The following is a 19606-nucleotide window of genomic DNA, read 5'->3' on the forward strand; positions in this document are numbered from 1 at the left end:
CTTTCATCAGAGCAACGAAGCGTTAAAGGGTGTGCGTTGGCCGGGAATCGACCCCGGGTCAACTGCTTGGAAGGCAGCTATGCTAGCCACTATACCACCAACGCTGCAGGCCTACCCTGGCGACCCATGCCTAAGTGCCATTGCTTCTGTATTTGAGGCCCAGGCAACAGCTGATCGGTCCAAGAGCTGAGGTTTCTGTAGTGTAGTGGTTATCACGTTCGTCTAACACACGAAAGGTCCCCCGTTCGAAACCGGGCAGAAACAGCGCTGGGTTGGTTTATTTATTTTTTGAACTCGGCAGTGAGTGACTGCTGAGCTGTGATCTCTGCTCTGTCCGTGCCAACTACGGAAGCAAGTATTTGCTTTTGACCAGCCAAGGTACGGACACATTTGCTGAACAAATCTTAAACAGTGACTCTACAGTTCTCTGTTTGTGGACAAATATACACCTGTCGCTTGTTGCCAACGAAAGGAAAACACGCAGGAGCCCGTGCTCTTTCTTCACCGCTTCATGGGTCGAATGTACGCAGGGGCAAACTGATGTCATTCAAGCCTGCAAACAAGTACTTACGTTGCTAGTGGAAGGACCAGTCCTCAGTCCCCTCCTTGGCTCCTCCAAACGAGGCATTTGATTTCTTCCCGTGATGTTGTTGCAGCGCTTTTCGATGCTGAACCTTGTCACGCTCGACCACCAGCTCATCTCTACGATGCCAAGGCCGTGCCCCTATTCTCGTGACAATTGTTTAAGTGTGACCCGCGTTCTTCTTGAGGCCCAGGCAAGAGCTAACACACGCGTGGTTTCCGTATTGTATTGGTTACCACGTTCGCTTAACACGAGAGCGGTGCGCGATCCGAAACCGGGCGGAAACGGTGCTGGTTTTCTTGAACTTGGCAGCGAACAAATGTCGAGCTGCCATCTCTGCTCCGTCCGCGCCTTTTGGAACGATCCCAAACCGAGACGCTGAAAAAGCTTCGCCTGTTTTCTGCTGTGCAGTGGTTTCCCCTTGCACGTAACAAGCGAATAGACGCTCCTGAGAAAGCTGGCAGAGCCATGCTTTGCCTTTTGAGCTCTGCTTTCGTTAACGTCCAGTTCCCGCCTTGCTAAGCTCAGGTACTCTCGAAACAGCCAGAAAGACAGACCCTTAACGTGACCGGATTGCTTTCTGTGGATTAGTGGTTGTCATGTTCTCCTACGTGCAGACGACCATCGGGACAAAACCTCGTTTGAACGGTTTCCCTGCCTCTCTGGTTTTCCGTCAAGGTCCGTGACGGCTGCTTTAAAAACAAAATCGGGCATTATCTGCCTGTCTGTTGACTGTGGAAGCACGGACATTGCAATTCCTCACGGGGAGGTGGTGTTCTCAAATACCACTTGGTTGCTCGTTTACGGAGTGAGGTCAGGTCAACAGGGCTGCACACGGCATCAGAACGCTGCAAATTGGCATTGACTCTGGAATGCTTCATCCTGTCTCAACGAGTATTTGCCGGCCAACATTCAGACAAGTTTGCTTATTAACTCTCAAACCGTGACTGTGCAGTTCTCCGTTTGTGGAAGACAGGCAAAGTAGCTTGCCGCCAACGAAAGACAAACACGCAGGTGCCCGCGTCCTTCAAACACGCCCAGGTTTGCGCAAACCGACGCTGTTCGACTACATGCAACGTGAGCGGAAAGCAGAAGGATCAGCCCTCGGTCACCTCCTCGGCAAGGCAGTGACAAGCAACTGATCCGTTCCTGCTGTTTCCTCCCAAGCGCCTCGCCATGCTCTCTGCCTTTCATCAGAGCAACGAAGCGTTAAAGGGTGTGCATTGGCCGGGAATCGAACCCGGGTCAACTGCTTGGAAGGCAGCTATACTAGCCACTATACCACCAACGCTGCAGGCCTACCCTGGCGACCCATGCCTAAGTGCCATTGCTTCTGTATTTGAGGCCCAGGCAACAGCTGATCGGTCCAAGAGCTGAGGTTTCTGTAGTGTAGTGGTTATCACGTTCGTCTAACACACGAAAGGTCCCCCGTTCGAAACCGGGCAGAAACAGCGCTGGGTTGGTTTATTTATTTTTTGAACTCGGCAGTGAGTGACTGCTGAGCTGGGATCTCTGCTCTGTCCGTGCCAACTACGGAAGCAAGTATTTGCTTTTGACCAGCCAAGGTACGGACACATTTGCTGAACAAATCTTAAACAGTGACTCTACAGTTCTCTGTTTGTGGACAAATATACACCTGTTGCTTGTTGCCAACGAAAGGAAAACACGCAGGAGCCCGTGCTCTTTCTTCACCGCTTCATGGGTCGAACGTACGCAGGGGCAAACTGATGTCATTCAAGCCTGCATACAAGTACTTACGTTGCTAGTGGAAAGACCAGTCCTCAGTCCCCTCCTTGGCCCCTCCACACAAGGCATTATGTACATGTCTGTTGACTGTGGAAGCATGGACATTGCAATTCGTCATGGGGAGGTGGTGTTCTCAAATACCACTTGGTTGCTCGTTTCCAGAGTGAGGTCAGGTCAACTGGGCTGCACATGGCATCAGAACGCTGCAAATTTGCATTGACACTAAATGTCACTTGAACAGCCTTGAAGGACACACCCCTTAGGAGGCATGCTTTGGTTTTAGTTTTGTTGCAGAATAAATCAAAAACATCATTAAAAACTTGCTCCAATTTGCAAAACAGACGAAGCCTGAAATGCCCACTAACTTTTAAGCATTTTGCATATGATGTCACTTCTTTGAACAAACAGTAACTTACCAGGAACGCATTCTTGTAATGATGGACTCAAAGAGCCAAACTTTACCAAATAAACAGAACATGTTCCTGGTCTCGTATTAAAATACATTTTAGACAGTAAACTATTAAACATGTCTAGTTTTATCAGGTATAATTCCCAGGGGTAATATAATTTTCAGAAGACTGGCACTTTAACGGAAACAAAGGGTTTGGGACGTGACAGCTTGCTTGACCAAAAAGGAGCATATAGTTGAGACAGTCTGTGCATTCAGAAGCCACAAACAAAGGCTTCACAGGTTCCACTGAGATTTGAACTCAGATCACTAGAGTCAAAGTCCAGGATGCGAACCATTACATAGCCAAAGGGTTGTTTTCACTGTCAAACCTTTGAATAATATAATGAAATTCCAGCTGCACATGAACACATGATTGAAGGTTTTACCTGAAATCGTCAACCTGTTGGAAAAAAAATTCTCAGAACCCTGACTGCTGGCTACATGGTTAATCATTCTTTGTTGTTTGTATTAATTTCTAGTTTTGTAATTTGTCAATGTCAACATTCAGTTGACATTGTAACCACATGATAATCCAAGTCAAACGTCACATGTCGTTCCACGAACTAAAACTTAATATTTTTACATCTAAAAACATAAAATACCTACTGATATTGTAACATGTGGCAGATATTCACAACAAACTGAAAAAAAAATACAAATTTATCTGAAAAGGCATGCTAGCTGAAGCTTCCATTTTCACTCATATGCAGGCAAAACTCCCGACAAGCATTCACTAAACGCAAACCATGAGCATAAAACCCATGGCCCGTTCATAACCCACGATAGCAAATATCAGAAGTGGGATTCAAGTCCACACCTCCAGAAAAGACTGCAACCTAAACACAGCACCTTACACCACTCAAAATCTAGGTTATACTTAACCAGGTTAGTGACACTGTATTGGAGGTGCAGAAAGCTGGTATAGGGTAAGGTGGCCTGGGCCAATCTCTTACACCTTTACAGCTTTATTAGCCATTGCACACAGGCAGAGAAATGTCTGACCAACGAGCATTTTTGATGGAAAGAAAGAAAGAAAGAGTTGGGGTGTTGTGTGATCTGTAGCCTCGGTCACAACCAGCCGTACGTGCTCCTACGGCTGGTCTACGTGCAAAAAACGCAAGAAACGCATGGAGGGTGCGCATGTGACGTGCTGATTTTTGCGCCGTAGACTGGCCGCAGACCGGCCGCAGACCGGCCGCAGAGGTTCTTTGTCATGTCAAACAAACTTTACGGGCGCTTACGTTTTTTTTCAGGTTGCAAAACAAACTTACGGCCAACGCATGTCTTTCTCCATGAACAAAAAAAAAAAAAAAAACGCAGCGATTTGGGAAATGCCAAAAAAATCGTATGGCCGGTTGTGACCTAGGGGAGAGAATTACTGCAGACTAACGGTCCAGTAGCTTGTTGAACATGGAGAAAACCAGGAAATGGGGAAAAGGTCAACCCAGCAAAGAAAGAACTTATTTCTTTACTTATTTTTTTAACAAGACAATTTCTAGATCTACTACAATGTCATGTGAACAGATAGAATAGAAAAAGCTCTATTGAGCATAAAACCCATGGCCCGTTCATAACCCACGATAGCAAATATCAGAAGTGGGATCCCACTCACTACTTTAGAAAACTGATTTATCTTTATTTAAAGAATATATCAAATAAGAAAGCTGTTTCTTTGTATTTAGGACAAGGCACTATTCCTGGAAATGCTATAAAACCAGGTTGATGAGTGGAGCAGAAGAAGCAAACCCCAACTCCAGCTGTTTGGTCTAAAAGTCTATTTAATATAACATTTTCAGTTAAATAACGTCAGATATTAAAGTGATAAAAACAAACACTATGCTTCATCTAAAACAAACAAAGAAACAACAACTTACTACTATCAATGGCTTTAAATATACCACTTCCAAATATTAAAATCCAGAAAGGTAAACACAGCTAGACTCCACCCCCAACAGCTGGATCCTTTTGAACAGAGACATCGCTTTGGGCTTTGGGTGTGTGTGTGTGTGTGGTTTCCATGCAAAAAGTTCAATATTTCTAACATTTGACCACCAAAAATGTGCAGCTCTACCAGAGCAAAGCCTGCAAAAATAAGCTGAACTCATTAACATTCCTCTCCCCGGAAATCTGTAATATATAGATTGAGGCACTGCCTAAAAGCCCATCTGTTTCTGGGTTGTAGAATTTTCTTATATCATTGCCAGCCTCTCTTGTTTTATTTCTTTACCGTTATAGTTACTATACTGTTTCCTTATGTTGTACAAAACATACACAGAAAGAGAAGAGCTCTGGCCTGATGAGTAGAGTCAGGGCACTGATTTTATTTACAAATTCGATTTCACCATTGCTGAGACAAGAATACAAAAAAATAACATATTGGAAAAATAATATATTGAAAACTAGGGGCGGCATGGTGGTGTAGCGGTTAGTGCTGGTGCCTCACAGCAAGAAGGTCCGGGTTCGAGCCCCATGGGCGGCGAGGGCCTTTCTGTGTGGAGTTTGCATGTTCTCCCTGTGTCCGCGTGGGTTTCCTCTGGGTGCTCTGGTTTCCCCCACAGTCCAAAAACATGCAGGTTAGGTTAACTGGTGACTCTAAATTGACTGTAGGTGTGAATGTGAGTGTGAATGGTTGTCAAATCAAATCAAGTTTATTTGTACAGCGCTTTTAACAATACCCCTCCTAGAACTGCCACCTTATTGTGGTGGAGGGGTTTGTGTGCTTGAATGATCCTAGGAGCTATGTTGTCGGGGGCATTATGCCCCTGTTAGGGTTTCCCAAGGCAGACAGGTCCTAGGTGACAGGCCAGACCAAGAGCAGTTCACCAAAAAACCCCTATGGAGAAAAAATCCAGGACCGTGACGTCGCCCGGTAGGACGCAGCCGGGGCCCCACCCTGGAGCCAGGCCCGGGGTTGGGGCTTGTATGCGAGCGCTTGGTGGTCGGGCCTTTGCCCATGGGGCCCGGCCGGGCTCAGCCCGAAGAGGCGACGTGGGCCCGACCTCCTGTGGGTTCACCACCCACAGAGGTAGCAGTAGGGGTTTGGTGCAGTGTGGATTGGGTGGCAGTCGAAGTCAGGGGCCTCGACGACCTGATCCCCGGACACAGCGGCTGGCTGTTGGGACATGGAATGTCACTTCGCTGGGGGGGAAGGAGCCTGAGCTTGTGCGGGAGGTTGAGAGGTACCGGCTAGAGATAGTCGGGCTCACCTCCACGCACAGCTTGGGCTCTGGAACCCAGCTCCTCGAGAGGGGCTGGACTTTCCACTTCTCTGGAGTCGCCCGTGGTGAGCGGCGGCGGGCTGGTGTGGGCTTCCTTATAGCTCCCCAGCTCAGCCGCCATGTGTTGGAGTTTACCCCAGTGAACGAGAGGGTCGCCTCTCTGCGCCTTCGGACTGGGGAGAGGGCTCTTGCTGTTGTTTGTGCCTACGGGCCAAATAGCAGTATAGAGTATCCGGCCTTCTTGGAGTCCCTGGGAGAGGTACTGAGGGGTGCTCAGACTGGGGACTCCATTGTGCTACTGGGGGACTTCAATGCTCACGTGGGCGATGACAGTGACACCTGGAGGGGCGTGGTTGGGAGGAACGGCCTCCCCGATCTGAACCCGAGTGGTGTTTTGTTATTGGACTTCTGTGCTAGTCACAGTTTGTCCATAACGAACACCATGTTCGAGCATAGGGGTGTCCATAAGTGCACGTGGCACCAGGACACCTTAGGTCGGAGGTCGATGATCGACTTTGTAGTCGTGTCATCTGATCTCCGACCCTATGTCTTGGACACTCGGGTGAAGAGAGGGGCTGAGTTGTCAACTGATCACCACCTGGTGGTGAGTTGGATCCGCTGGCGGAGGAGGAAGCTGGACAGACCTGGCAGGCCCAAACGTATGGTGAGGGTCTGCTGGGAACGTCTGGCCGAGCACTCTGTTGGGGAGGTCTTTAACTCCCACCTCCGGGAGAGCTTTTCCCAGCTTCCGAGGGAGGCGGGGGACATTGAGTCTGAGTGGACCATGTTCTCTACCTCCATTGTGGACGCAGCTGTTCGGAGCTGTGGCCGCAAGGTCTCCGGTGCCTGTCGTGGTGGCAATCCCCGAACCCGGTGGTGGACACCGGAAGTAAGGGATGCCGTCAAGCTGAAGAAGGAGTCCTATCGGGCCATGTTGACCTCCGGGACTCCTGAGGCAGCCGACGGGTATCGGCAGGCCAGGCGTGCTGCAGCTCGGGCAGTTGCGGAGGCAAAAACTCGGAACTGGGAGGAGTTCGGGGAGGCCATGGAGAAGGACTATCGGTCGGCCTCGAAGAAATTCTGGCAAACCGTCCGGCGCCTCAGGAGGGGGAAGCAGTACTCTGCCAACACTGTTTACAGTGCGGGTGGGGAGCTGTTGACCTCAACTGGGGACATTGTCGGGCGATGGAAGGAATACTTTGAGGATCTCCTCAATCCCACCGTCATGTCTTCCACTGAGGAGACTGAGGCTGATGACTCAGAGGTGGACTCGTCCATTACCCAAGCCGAAGTCACTGAGGTGGTTTGCAAGCTCCTCGGTGGCAAGGCACCGGGGGTGGATGAGATCCGCCCTGAGTATCTCAAGTCTCTGGATGTTGTGGGGCTGTCTTGGTTGACACGCCTCTGCAACATCGCGTGGCGGTCGGGGACAGTGCCTCTGGAGTGGCAGACTGGGGTGGTGGTCCCTCTTTTTAAGAAAGGGGACCGGAGAGTGTGCTCCAATTATAGGGGAATCACACTTCTCAGCCTCCCAGGGAAAGTTTACTCCAGGGTACTGGAGAGGAGAATTCGACCGATAGTCGAACCTCGGATCCAGGAGGAACAATGCGGTTTTCGTCCTGGTCGCGGAACACTGGACCAGCTCTATACCCTTCATAGGGTGCTCGAGGGTTCATGGGAGTTTGCCCAACCAGTCCACATGTGCTTTGTGGATCTGGAGAAGGCATTCGACCGTGTCCCCCGTGGTATTCTGTGGGGGGTGCTTCGGGAGTATGGGGTTCGGGGCTCTTTGCTAAGGGCTGTCCGGTCCCTGTACGAACGGAGCAGGAGTCTGGTTCGCATTGCCGGCAGTAAGTCAGACCTGTTCCCAGTGCATGTTGGACTCCATCAGGGCTGCCCTTTGTCACCGGTTCTGTTCATAATTTTTATGGACAGAATTTCTAGGCGCAGCCAGGGGCCGGAAGGAATCCTGTTTGGGAACCACAGGATTTCATCTCTGCTTTTTGCGGATGATGTTGTCCTGTTGGCTTCTTCAAACCAGGACCTTCAGCATGCACTGGGGCGGTTTGCAGTCGAGTGTGAAGCGGCTGGGATGAGAATCAGCACCTCCAAGTCCGAGGCCATGGTTCTCGACCGGAAAAGGGTGGCTTGCCCTCTCCAGGTTGGTGGAGAAGTCCTGCCTCAAGTGGAGGAGTTTAAGTATCTCGGGATCTTGTTCACGAGTGAGGGAAGGATGGAGCGTGAGATCGACAGGCGGATCGGTGCAGCCTCCGCAGTGATGCGGTCGCTTTACCGGTCCGTCGTGGTGAAGAAGGAGCTGAGCTAAAAGGCGAAGCTCTCAATTTACCGGTCGATCTACGTTCCGACTCTCACCTATGGTCATGAGCTTTGGGTAATGACAGAAAGAACAAGATCGCGGATACAAGCGGCTGAAATGAGTTTCCTTCGCAGGGTGGCTGGGCGCTCCCTTAGAGATAGGGTGAGAAGCACAGTCACTCGGGAGGAGCTCGGAGTAGAGCCGCTGCTCCTCCACATCGAGAGGAACCAGCTGAGGTGGCTCGGGCATCTTTTTCGGATGCCTCCTGGACGCCTCCCTGGGGAGGTGTTCCAGGCATGTCCCCCCGGGAGGAGGCCCCGGGGAAGACCCAGGACATGCTGGAGGGACTATGTCTCTCGGCTGGCCTGGGAACGCCTCGGTGTTCTTCCCGAGGAGCTGGCTGAGGTGTCTGGGGAAAGGGAAGTTTGGGCTTCCATGCTTAGACTGCTGCCTCCGCGACCCGGTCCTGGATAAGCGGAAGAAGACGAGACGAGGCTTTTAACAATAAACATTGTTGCAAAGCAGCTTTACAGAATTTGAGCGACTTAAAACATGAGCTAATTTATCCCTAATCTATCCCCAATGAGCAAGCCTGTGGCAACGGTGGCAAGGAAAAACTCCCTCAGACGACATGAGGAAGAAACCTCGAGAGGAACCAGACTCAAAAGGGAACCCATCCTCATTTGGGCAACAACAGACAGCCTGACTATAATATTAACAGTTTTAACAGGTATAACCCTCAACTGTCCTCATGGGGCCGTCCTTCACAGGAGTGGGGCGATAAAACTCCGACCAGACACAGGGCACCAGGATGGATCAAGCAGGTCCGAGGGGCAGAAGAGGCCAGCATCTCAATCCCAGGATCAACATGTAACTCAGAGGGACAGATGGGGGGGGAGAGAGAGAGAGAGAAAGAAAACACGTTGTTAGGTATGCCCTAAAAATGACAAGTATTAAATCTGTGTGGTAGGCTCGCAGAGACGAGAGTCTTTACATCAGGCATGACGCACAATGGCATGTTAATATGGTAAAAAATATATCATGACCTGCTCTGGCTGGATGCTTGATTGGGTGATGGGAGCACACTCCTCAGCAATGATGAGATGCAGATGGGACCCTTAGGCCTGGCCAAGACAATTCAGTTACATTTTACCGGGTCTGGGACATGCGACAGAATGTCCCTGCAGGCTACGATAGCCAGTCGAGGTCCCCACCGTCTCCACCAAAAGATTTCCTGTTGACTCCATGTAACTCAGAGGGACAGATTTTGGGGGGCGGGGGGAGAGAAAGAAAACACAGGTGGTTAGGTATGCCCAATGTCACCTGAATAAGTAGGAACAGTATACATATTGCACCGAGAACAAGCAGGGACTCCGGCAACTAACTATGACAGCATAACTAAAAGGAGAGAGCCAGAAGGTAACACAGGCATGAGGGAGCCCCAGGACATAAAGCAGCCAGCCACTGCACCGTCAACAAACTCGAGTGAGCAAGCGAGTGGGGACTGACAGCATCCATACATCCCAGTTTACCAAAAAACTCTATGTCTGAGGACCCTCCAGATCTACTCCTTTACCTCATAAACACCATTAACAAAAGGCTTGACTAAACAGATATGTTTTCAGCCTAGACTTAAATGCTGAGACTGTGTCTGATTCCCGAAGATTACTTGGAAGGCTGTTCCATAACAGTGGGGCTTTGTAAGAAAAGGCTCTGCCCCCTGATGTAGCCTTCACTATACGAGGTACCAGCAGATAGCCTGCACCTTTTGATCTAAGTAGGCGTGGTGGGTCATAGAGGAGCAGAAGTTCACTCAGGTACTGTGGTGCGAGACCATTTAGTGCTTTAAAGGTCAATAGTAGTATTTTATAATCAATACGAAATTTGATTGGGAGCCAATGCAGTGTGGATAAGACAGGCGTGATGTGGTCATATTTTCTAGTTCTAGTAAGAACTCTTGCTGCAGCATTTTGAACTAACTGGAGCTTGTTTATGCACTTATTGGAACATCCAGACAGTAAGGCATTACAAGTAACGAAAGCATGGACTAGTTTTTCTGCATCATGCAATGACATTAAATTTCTTATCTTTGCAATATTTCTGAGATGAAAGAAAGCTATCCGGGTGATGTTATCAATGTGAGTTTCGAATGAAAGACTGGGGTCAATAATCACTCCGAGGTCTTTTACTGCTGCACGTGAAGAAACAGAAAGGCCATCCAGAGTTACTGTGTAATCAGAAAACTTACTTCTAGCTGTATGTGGTCCTAGCACAAGTACTTCAGTCTTGTCAGAGTTAAGCAGAAGGAAATTTATAAGCATCCAGTGTCTAATGTCCTTAACACATTCCTCAATTCTATTAAGCTGGTGTCTCTCATCAGGTTTTGCAGAGACATACAACTGTGTGTCATCAGCATAACAGTGGAAACTAATACAATGTTTACGAATAATATCGCCCAGAGGTAACATATATAGAGAAAAAAGCAGTGGACCCAAGACAGAACCTTGTGGAACACCAAACTTTACCTCGGTACGTCTAGAAATATCACCATTTATATCGACATACTGATAACGATCAGTTAGATAAGACCTGAGCCAGGAGAGGGCCATTCCCTTAACTCCCACAACATTTTCTAGTCTATCCAGAAGAATGGAATGATCAATGGTATCAAATGCTGCACTAAGGTCAAGCAACACAAGTAGCGAGACACAGCCCTGATCAGACGCCAACAGTAGGTCGTTTACTACTTTAACCAGTGCTGTCTCTGTGCTATGATGAGGTCTAAATCCTGACTGATACATTTCATGGATGTTATTCCTATGTAAATATGAGCATAACTGCTGTGCCACAGCTTTTTCAAGGATCTTGGAGATAAAGGGGAGGTTTGATATTGGCCGATAATTGGACAGCTGACAGGGATCAAGGTCAGGTTTTTTAATCAGGGGTTTGATAACTGCTAGTTTAAAGGATTTGGGTACATAGCCAATCATAAGAGAAGAATTTATTATTTTTAGAAGCGGTTCAATTACTCCAGGCATTATCTGTTTGAATAGATGTGTCGGTAAGGGATCTAGTACGCAAGTTGAGGCTTTTGATGTAGAGATTAATGAGAGTAATTCAGTTTCTTTTAGGGGAGTAAAACATTCTAACTGATGATCTGATACAGTTATATTGTTAACTACAAGGTCACTTTCATTGTCTAACCTTAAATTAGTAGTTTGAATTTTTTGTCGGATATTCTCAATTTTGTCATTAAAAAAATTCGTGAAGTCGTTGCTACTACATACTGCAGGTGTGCATGTGTTGATAGTGGACTTATTCCTGGTTAATTTTGCTACAGTATTAAATAGGAATCTAGGATTATTTTTGTTATCTTCTATTAGGGAGGAGAAATATGTTGATCTCGCAGCACTAAGAGCTTTTTTATACTTCAGGAAGCTCTCCTTCCACGCCAATTTGAACACTACCAATTTTGTTTGACGCCATTTACGTTCCAATTTTCGAGTGGTCTGTTTTAATGTGCGAGTGTCATCATTATACCAGGGTGCTAATTTTTTGTCTCTGACCATTTTCCTTTTTAGAGGAGCTACATTATCTAAAGTATGGCGGAATGTTGACTCTAAGCATTCAGTTGCCTGATCGAGTTCTGCAGGGGCTGACAGTGACCCAATCAAAGTTGACAGCTCTGGGAGATCATTTATAAAGCTCTGTGCAGTAGTTGACGTGAAAGTACGTTTAATACAGTAGCGTGGTGAGGTGCATATATTATTACTCAGACATATTTTGAATGAGATGAGACAATGATCTGAGATAACTTCAGACTGTGGAAGTATGACTATATTGTCTACGTTTAATCTGAATGTTAGTATTAGATCAAGGGTGTGACCACCATTATGGGTAAGTCCTATGACATTCTGCTTAATCCCGACTGAATCTAAGATGGACACAAACGCTGTTTTTAAAGGGTCTTCTGGGTTATCGAAGTGAATATTAAAATCTCCGACAACTAAAGCTTTGTCTAAGGAAATAACCAAATCTGAGATAAAATCTGCAAATTCAGAAAGAAACTCAGAATATGGCCCCGGGGGCCTGTAAATAATAAGCAATGGAATTAACTGGGTAGACTTATTTTTCGAGGCTACATACATTATATGAGTATGAAGAACTTCAAATGTATTAAATTTATAACCAGGTTTGTGTGTTACACCTAGATAATCGTTATAAATAACCGCGACGCCTCCTCCTCTGCCAGTTAGACGAGGCTGGTGTATATAACTGTATCCAGGAGGACTCGCTTCATTTAATGCTATATATTCATTTGGCTTAATCCATGTTTCTGTTAAACACAGTACATTAAACTCCTGATCAGTAATGAGTTCATTAACCATTAGCGCTTTAGATGTAAGAGATCTAATATTTAATAGCCCCACCTTTAGATCAAAGGTGCTGGCAGCAGCTGTACAGTCAGTCTGATCTAATTTTATATTGATTAGGTTACTGGAACAAACTCTCTGAAAATTTCTACCTTTTTGTTGAGCTCGGGGAACAGACACAGTCTCGATGTAGTGGGCCCTGAGTGACGACTCTGTGCAGCTAGCAGACAGTCGGTTTAGCCTGTTCGTCTGCTCCCTGGCCTTGGCTCTGGATTGTCAGAAATTAACTAGGCCTGTTCTGAGACTATGACCTATGCTGCAGGAAATGAGAGCAGCACCTTCCCGAGTGGGATGGATACCGTCCCACCCTAACAGGCCAGCAGTGCCCTCAAAATTAGCCCAATTATCTATAAAGCCCACACTGTTTTCAGAGCACCACCTGGACAGCCAGCAGTTCAGCGACCATAACCTGCTGTAAGCTACATCGCCACGCCGCATTGGGATGGGGCCAGAGCATACTACAGCATCGGACATCGCCTTCGCTAATTTAAACACCTCTAAACAAAGTTACTCTTAGTAACCTCAGACTGACGAAGGCGTATATCATTAGCTCCTGCATGGATAACTATCTTTGAGAACCTGTGCTTGCCTAGGACCCTAAGATTACCTGCTATGTCCGGCGCCCTGGCTCCCGGTATACACCTGACTAAAGCTGCTGGTGCCCCTAAAGGCTGAGCTAATTTCACGTGCCGTATGATAGAGTCCCCTATAACCAGAGCTCTTTCAGGTTTCTCAGTGGGTGCATCACTAAGGAGAGCAAACCTGTTCGACACGTGACGCGGAGAGGAGTGGTGCTCCCGTGGGCGAGCCTCAGCGGTAGCTTTGGCTCTACGCTTATGCCGCCGAGCCGTCACCCATTCGCCCCGCTGTAAGGGCTCTAATGCCGGAGTTGGGGGATTGCTAACTCCACCTAGGGCGTCCAGACTTTCCCTAACAGAAACTACACTGTTCTCACGCTCACTAACCTGCTCTAAAGCCTGGACACGCGCTTCTAGCACTGAAATCTTCTCCGTCAGAGAGCTAACTAATCTGCACTTATCACAAGTAAAGCTAATAGAGCTATCACTAGTGACGGAGGAAGAATGACTAAACATCCTGCACTCAGCACACTGAACAGGCTGAAGGTGTGCCATGATGAAAAGATTCACGTACCTTAAATGAAGATCTGTTGATATTAAAGCAGATCAGATGGCCTCCGCTTGTGGACTTTACACAGGAGGAGAAAAAAGAAAGCTTCCGGTCTCGGCGTTCTTCCGAAAAAAGAAAGAGAAAAAACCGGAAAAAAAAAACCGGAAAAAGGAAAGCGAAAGTGAAAAGTACAAAAATGAAAGCGACAGTATAATAAAAATGAAGACGATACTGGAAATTTATTTATAGAAAAAAAGTTAAAAAAGGATTAGTAATTAACGCCGGCACTCGCGGGAAAAAGGACTCGGCGCGAACAACTCAGGAAACAGGAAGTGCGTAATCTTTGTCAGTGGTTGTCTTTGTCTATGTGTCAGCCCTGTGATGACCTGGCGACTTGTCCAGGGTGTACCCCGCCTTTCGCCCGTAGTCAGCTGGGATAGGCTCCAGCTTGCCTGCGACCCTGTAGAACAGGATAAAGCGGCTAGAGATAATGAGATGAGAGCTGAGATGAGATATTGAAAACTAAATATAATACAATGAATCCGCTGCCTGGTACGAAACCCCGGGATAAAACCCCAGTGGGATTAGAACCTTCCAGGAACAGACTCCTCGTCTGAATGCAGCGCATGGCGCTCCGGGGATTCGAGCTTTGACTTTGAAAAGATGATCGAGGTTTTGTTAAAAAAAAAGTGCAATTGAGGAAATATTTAAACACTCAGCATTGGCATTATCAGCATACTAATATTAAGAAATTGTGTTATAAACTAGAAAGACCATTAAAGAGTTTTCTAGAGTTATAGTTTGTTTGTAAAAGATGAAAATATTGTTTTCGAAGTGTGCACGTTTTGCACGAACCAGTGGAAACTCAGGCATGGTTCCAGAGAGCAATGAGCAGGCCAGGAAGGCCAGTTTGGGGGGGCTTGCCGTAGTTAGTTGGACAAACCCTCAAACACAGCAGGGGAATTAGCACAAGTGGTAGAGTGCTTGCTTAGCATGTAAGCGGTAGTGAGCTTGAGGCCCACATTCTCCAAAACAGTAACTGCCATCTTGCTTGCTTTTAACAGAGAAAAACTTTCTTGTCATCTTGCAAACCATCTGAATCATCTGCACTTTCAGCCAAGTTAAGATCAAATTTCTTTTGCCACATTCAAAGCAGCACATCTGTGAAAACAGTCAGTATTTGGATTAAACCCACAACCTTGGCACTGTTTGCAACAATGACCAAAATCAACTAGCTGCATACTACTTTTCTGCTGATATGCTCCTCTGATGAGCTCCGAATGTTAGCTAACACAGATTCCTTTCAGTTTGCTTGTCTTTATTTCCTGAATTGCTGACTGACCTCAGTATCTCCAACTCACATTTTTCAACAGGGTTGTCATAGTCCCACCATCCACTATGAAATTCTAACTCTTGCTTGTGTGCAAAGTCAGCTTAGACAGCTTTTACAAAGTGAAAATACGATGCTTACCTGCTTGTATTAGCAAGAAGGTCCGGGTTCGAGCCCCGTGGCCGGCGAGGGCCTTTCTGTGCGGAGTTTGCATGTTCTCCCCGTGTCTGCGTGGGTTTCCTCTGGGTGCTCCACAGTCCAAAGACATGCAGGTTAGGTTAACTGGCGACTCTAAATTGACCGTAGGTGTGAATGTGAGTGTGAATGGTTGTCTGTGTCTATGTGTCAGCCCTGTGATGACCTGGCGACTTGTCCAGGGTGTACCCCGCCTTTCGCCCGTAGTCAGCTGGGATAGGCTCCAGCTTGCCTGCGACCCTGTAGAAGGATAAAGCGGCTAGAGATAATGAGATGAGACCTGCTTGTATTCTTAAACCTGCTGATGAAAAGCTTGCATCTGTCCTGAAAAGGCACTTTTCACCACCTTCTACCCAACTGCTGTCAATGAACAATGAAGCAACAAATGCTTCCTGAGGCATGCCCCCAAAAGTGTGAGAAGCATGCCAAGGACTCCATGTCAGGAGATTGGGTTGTTTTAGTGGCAAAACCCTTGAAGCTCACCAACTGATATTCAAGCAAATGGGAGTCAGAATACACTCCCCCAGAATAATACCCACTTCTGGGCAATCGCTCACTTGAAAATAAACAAACAACCAATGGAAACTCAGGCATGGTTCCAGAGAGCAACGAGCAGGTCAGGAAGGGCAGTTTGGGAAACTCCCGGTATTTAGTTGGACAAACCCTAACTCACTGCTGGGGATTTAGCTCAAGTGGTAGAGCGCTTGCTTCGCCTGTAAAAGGTAGTGGGATCGATGCCCACTTTCTCCAAAGCAGCAACTGCCACCTTGCTTGCATTTTAGAGAGAAAAAACTTTCTTGTCATCTTGCAAACCATCTGAATCATCTGCACTTTCAGCCAAGTCAAGATCAAATTTCTTTCTCCGAATTCAAAGCAGCACATCTGTGAAAACAGCCACTATTTGGATTAAACCCACAACCGTGGCATTGTTTGCAACAATGACCAAATCAACTCATTGTACACTATTTTTCTGCTGATATGCTCCTCTGATGAGCTGTGAAAGTTAGCTATCACAGATTCCTTTCAGTTTGCTTGTCTTTATTTCTTGAATTGCTGACTGACCTCAGTATCTCCAACTCACATTTTTCAGCCAGCTTGATATTATTCGGGCATTATGAGCCCAATTGTAGTAAAGGAAATTGGGAGGTGCCTGACCCCCACTGTCTTTTGACATCTGTAAGGTCTTCATCCTTCTCCGAGGTTTCTTTCCATGCCATATAAATTTTGACAGAGATCCTTCAACATCTAAAATGACTTTCCTATTCATCTTAAGTGGCAACATTTGCATAGGGTATAATATCCTGGGAAATATATTCATTGTAATCAAACTTATTCTACCCATCCAAGACATCGGAAGATCAAACCACCTGTTAAGGTTATCTTTAACAAATGTTACAATTGCTTTCAATTTTCGTTTATACAGCTCTTTAATGTCTGCTGAAACTCTGATGCCCAGATATGTAAAACCTGAGGTTGACCACCTGAAAAGGAAACTGACAGGAGTTACCGAGTCCCCCAAGTCACCCAAATGGTAAGGCCTCCAACTTGTTATAGCTAATTTTATACCCTGAAATCAGGTCAAATTGATTTATGATTTATTTTAAAGTCGGGATGAAATTCTCAGGGTTATTAATGAACAGTAATATGTTGTCAGCATAAAGCAAGATTCTGTATTCAACCTCTCCTAACTTGCACAGTTTTGGGTTGCCACAATCGCTCAGATCGTGAGAAACATCTGTACTTCTACCGATTACCTAAAATAATTGAAAATCAGGGGGAGGAAACCAGAAAATTGTCAGAGGAGTGTCGTCGTCTCTGGCTTGCCAAACTAAACCAAGATCTGAGCGACAAAAATCCACACAACATAAGAGCGTGTTCAGTTCACTTTGTATCAGGTATGAGGTGTTTTTTTTTTAAGTTTTGATCAATGCCTGAAAATTAAACATGACACCATATTTCTACTGTCTAGCTGTGATGGTGCTTCTGTATGTTCTCTTGAGAGGAAGCTAAAGTTAAAAATCACAATCAGCATTCTGCTGTCAGCTGAGGTAGGCCCACAGGGGATGTGATTCATGACCTACAGTATATCACTGTACATGTAATGTACACAGTACACACCTTTGCTTTCACCAGATATGTGTCACCAAATTTCCATGCTTTTCATTCCCTGACCCAGCCACAGCACATCTGGTAATAAGCTTCTAGTCCCTTGAAACACTTCAGATCCTCAGCAGTGTGGGGACTTAGCAAAAAAAAAAAGTAGTTGATGATGTGTGGGTATGTCACAGCCAGCAGCAATGCGCTGTCTTTACTCAGCTCCTCTCCCATTTCATATGGTTCCAGACTATTGATTAACTGCAATTTCACCATATAGCAGGCTCTTACACTGGGCTCTAGGCTTTCTACATACTTTCTAGCAGCTTCTGTCTTCTTATTGCAAAGTTTTTAGTCAATACTATTACAAAAATCAAGATTTTTTTCTTTTCTGCATGAAATGCAAGCATTGTTTGTTTATGGAAATCAATATCTCTAATATTGCACACATCCAGAACTTTCATGTTTTGGTGGCATCAGTGAGAACACTGTATTGGAGGTCCAAAAAGCTGGTATAGGGTAAGGTGGCCTGGGCCCATCTCTTGCACCTTTGTTAGCCATTGCAAACAGGCAGAGAAATGTCTGGCCAACAAGCGTTCTTGATAGATAGATAGATAGATAGATAGATAGATAAATAAAAAAGAAGGGGTAGGGGGTGTTGTGTGATCTGTTTAATGAAAAAGTAGGGAAAAGAATTACTGCAGACTAACAGTCCAGTTGCTTGTTGAGCATGGAGAAAAGTTAAACCAAGCAAAGAAAGAATTTTTTTTAAGATAACTATTTCTAGAACTACTCCAACACCATGAAGATGCATAGAATAGTAAAAGCCAGCCCTAACACTAATTTCTCACTGTAAAATATCTTGCTACTCTTCTTATAAGGAAAACATACCAAACATTGAAATCATCTACTAAAGAAAAAAAGGTATCTTTCTTGAACAAAAACTCCATTCTTGGAGACACTTCAATACTATAGAACAAGCCCCTATTTTAGCTCTCTGTTATAAAAATTTGCTTAATAAAACACTTATTTACAGAAAAAGAAGGGGTAGGTAGCTTGCTGTAGTCAACAGCTTTAAATAAACCACTTCCAAATATTAAACTCCAGAAAGGTAAACACAGCTAGACTCCGCCCCCAACAGCTGGATCCTTTTGAAGAGAGATGTCACCGTGTGTGTGTGTGTGTGTGTGGTTTCCATGCAAAAGGTTCGATATTTCTAACATTTGACCATGAAACATGTCCAGCTCTACCAGAGCAAAGCCTGCAAAAATAAGCTGAGCTCATTAACATCCCTCTCCTCGGAAATGTTTAGTAAAAGGTGAAAGATTTGCACGTCAGTGAAGAGAAACCTGAGCTGCACTGAACACTGGATCAGGTTAGTGACACTGGATTGGAGGCTGTGAGACTCTCAGCCAAGGGCGTAGGTTTAGTATTAACATTGGTGGGGACAGAAACCCTGTTATGGCGTTTTTCAGAACGCCAAGTGAGGATGGAGCAAGTGGTTCCTGACACGCAGTCAATTAAGCACTCACGGAAAAGATGAAGTAAAGTCGGTGTTGTTTTTTATTCCATCCAGTCCGGTTCTCTTTCCTGTTGCAAACAAAGAAAGTAAAGCAAAGTATTTCTAACAGTAATTACGTCTTGAGTTCCTGGGTTTCTGCGGTCTGAAAACTTTTCCTATCTACTGCCATCCTAGCAAACACAAGCCGGAAGCACTAATTAAATATCAGGCTTCGCGCCATCGGCACGTCTATGGGGCGTGTCCGCAGTCATGTGGCAAGAAATCAATTAAAGTTTCAGGTAGGCAGGTATACATCTGGTAAGTATAACTAACAAAATAAGTTATATAACTAAATAAAAATGCATTGAGTAACTATATGGCAACATGTTTTACAAACCTAAGTTGAATATAAATATGGCTCCAACACACTGGCCCCTAATTGTCAATACTACGTGATGACAATTACAACAAACAAACAATATATGGAGCCATAACGTGCTAGTCAAAATACATAGTACCTAACTGATGTCACAAAATCAAATCATCAGTTTCAAACAGTGTTTGAGAGTGAAATTTTACAATACGTGACAATACAGGTTTTTTTTTTGTA

The 19606-nt window shown here is 45.8% G+C and overlaps 6 non-coding genes and 1 pseudogene across 6 annotated transcripts; 2 read left to right on the top strand and 5 right to left on the bottom strand.

The window, feature by feature from the left end:
* Nucleotides 1–32: 32 nt before the first annotated feature.
* On the bottom strand, nucleotides 33–104 carry trnag-ucc (transfer RNA glycine (anticodon UCC)). The gene has a single exon. It is a non-coding gene; the product is annotated as a tRNA-Gly (tRNA).
* Nucleotides 105–191: 87 nt separating this feature from the next.
* On the top strand, nucleotides 192–264 carry trnav-aac (transfer RNA valine (anticodon AAC)). The gene has a single exon. It is a non-coding gene; the product is annotated as a tRNA-Val (tRNA).
* A 1538-nt stretch (nucleotides 265–1802) lies between these two features.
* Nucleotides 1803–1874, bottom strand: trnag-ucc (transfer RNA glycine (anticodon UCC)). The gene has a single exon. It is a non-coding gene; the product is annotated as a tRNA-Gly (tRNA).
* An 87-nt stretch (nucleotides 1875–1961) lies between these two features.
* Nucleotides 1962–2034, top strand: trnav-aac (transfer RNA valine (anticodon AAC)). The gene has a single exon. It is a non-coding gene; the product is annotated as a tRNA-Val (tRNA).
* Nucleotides 2035–4461: 2427 nt separating this feature from the next.
* On the bottom strand, nucleotides 4462–4647 carry LOC132898636 (U2 spliceosomal RNA). The gene has a single exon (XR_009656566.1). It is a non-coding gene; the product is annotated as a U2 spliceosomal RNA (small nuclear RNA).
* An 8344-nt stretch (nucleotides 4648–12991) lies between these two features.
* On the bottom strand, nucleotides 12992–13912 carry LOC132887065 (uncharacterized; annotated as a pseudogene).
* Nucleotides 13913–18737: 4825 nt separating this feature from the next.
* On the bottom strand, nucleotides 18738–18852 carry LOC132896196 (U5 spliceosomal RNA). Its single transcript, XR_009655964.1, has one exon. It is a non-coding gene; the product is annotated as a U5 spliceosomal RNA (small nuclear RNA).
* Between the last annotated feature and the right edge of the window lie 754 nt (nucleotides 18853–19606).

The sequence above is a fragment of the Neoarius graeffei genome, chromosome 1 (genome assembly GCF_027579695.1).
Source record: "Neoarius graeffei isolate fNeoGra1 chromosome 1, fNeoGra1.pri, whole genome shotgun sequence".
Classification (NCBI taxonomy): domain Eukaryota; kingdom Metazoa; phylum Chordata; class Actinopteri; order Siluriformes; family Ariidae; genus Neoarius; species Neoarius graeffei.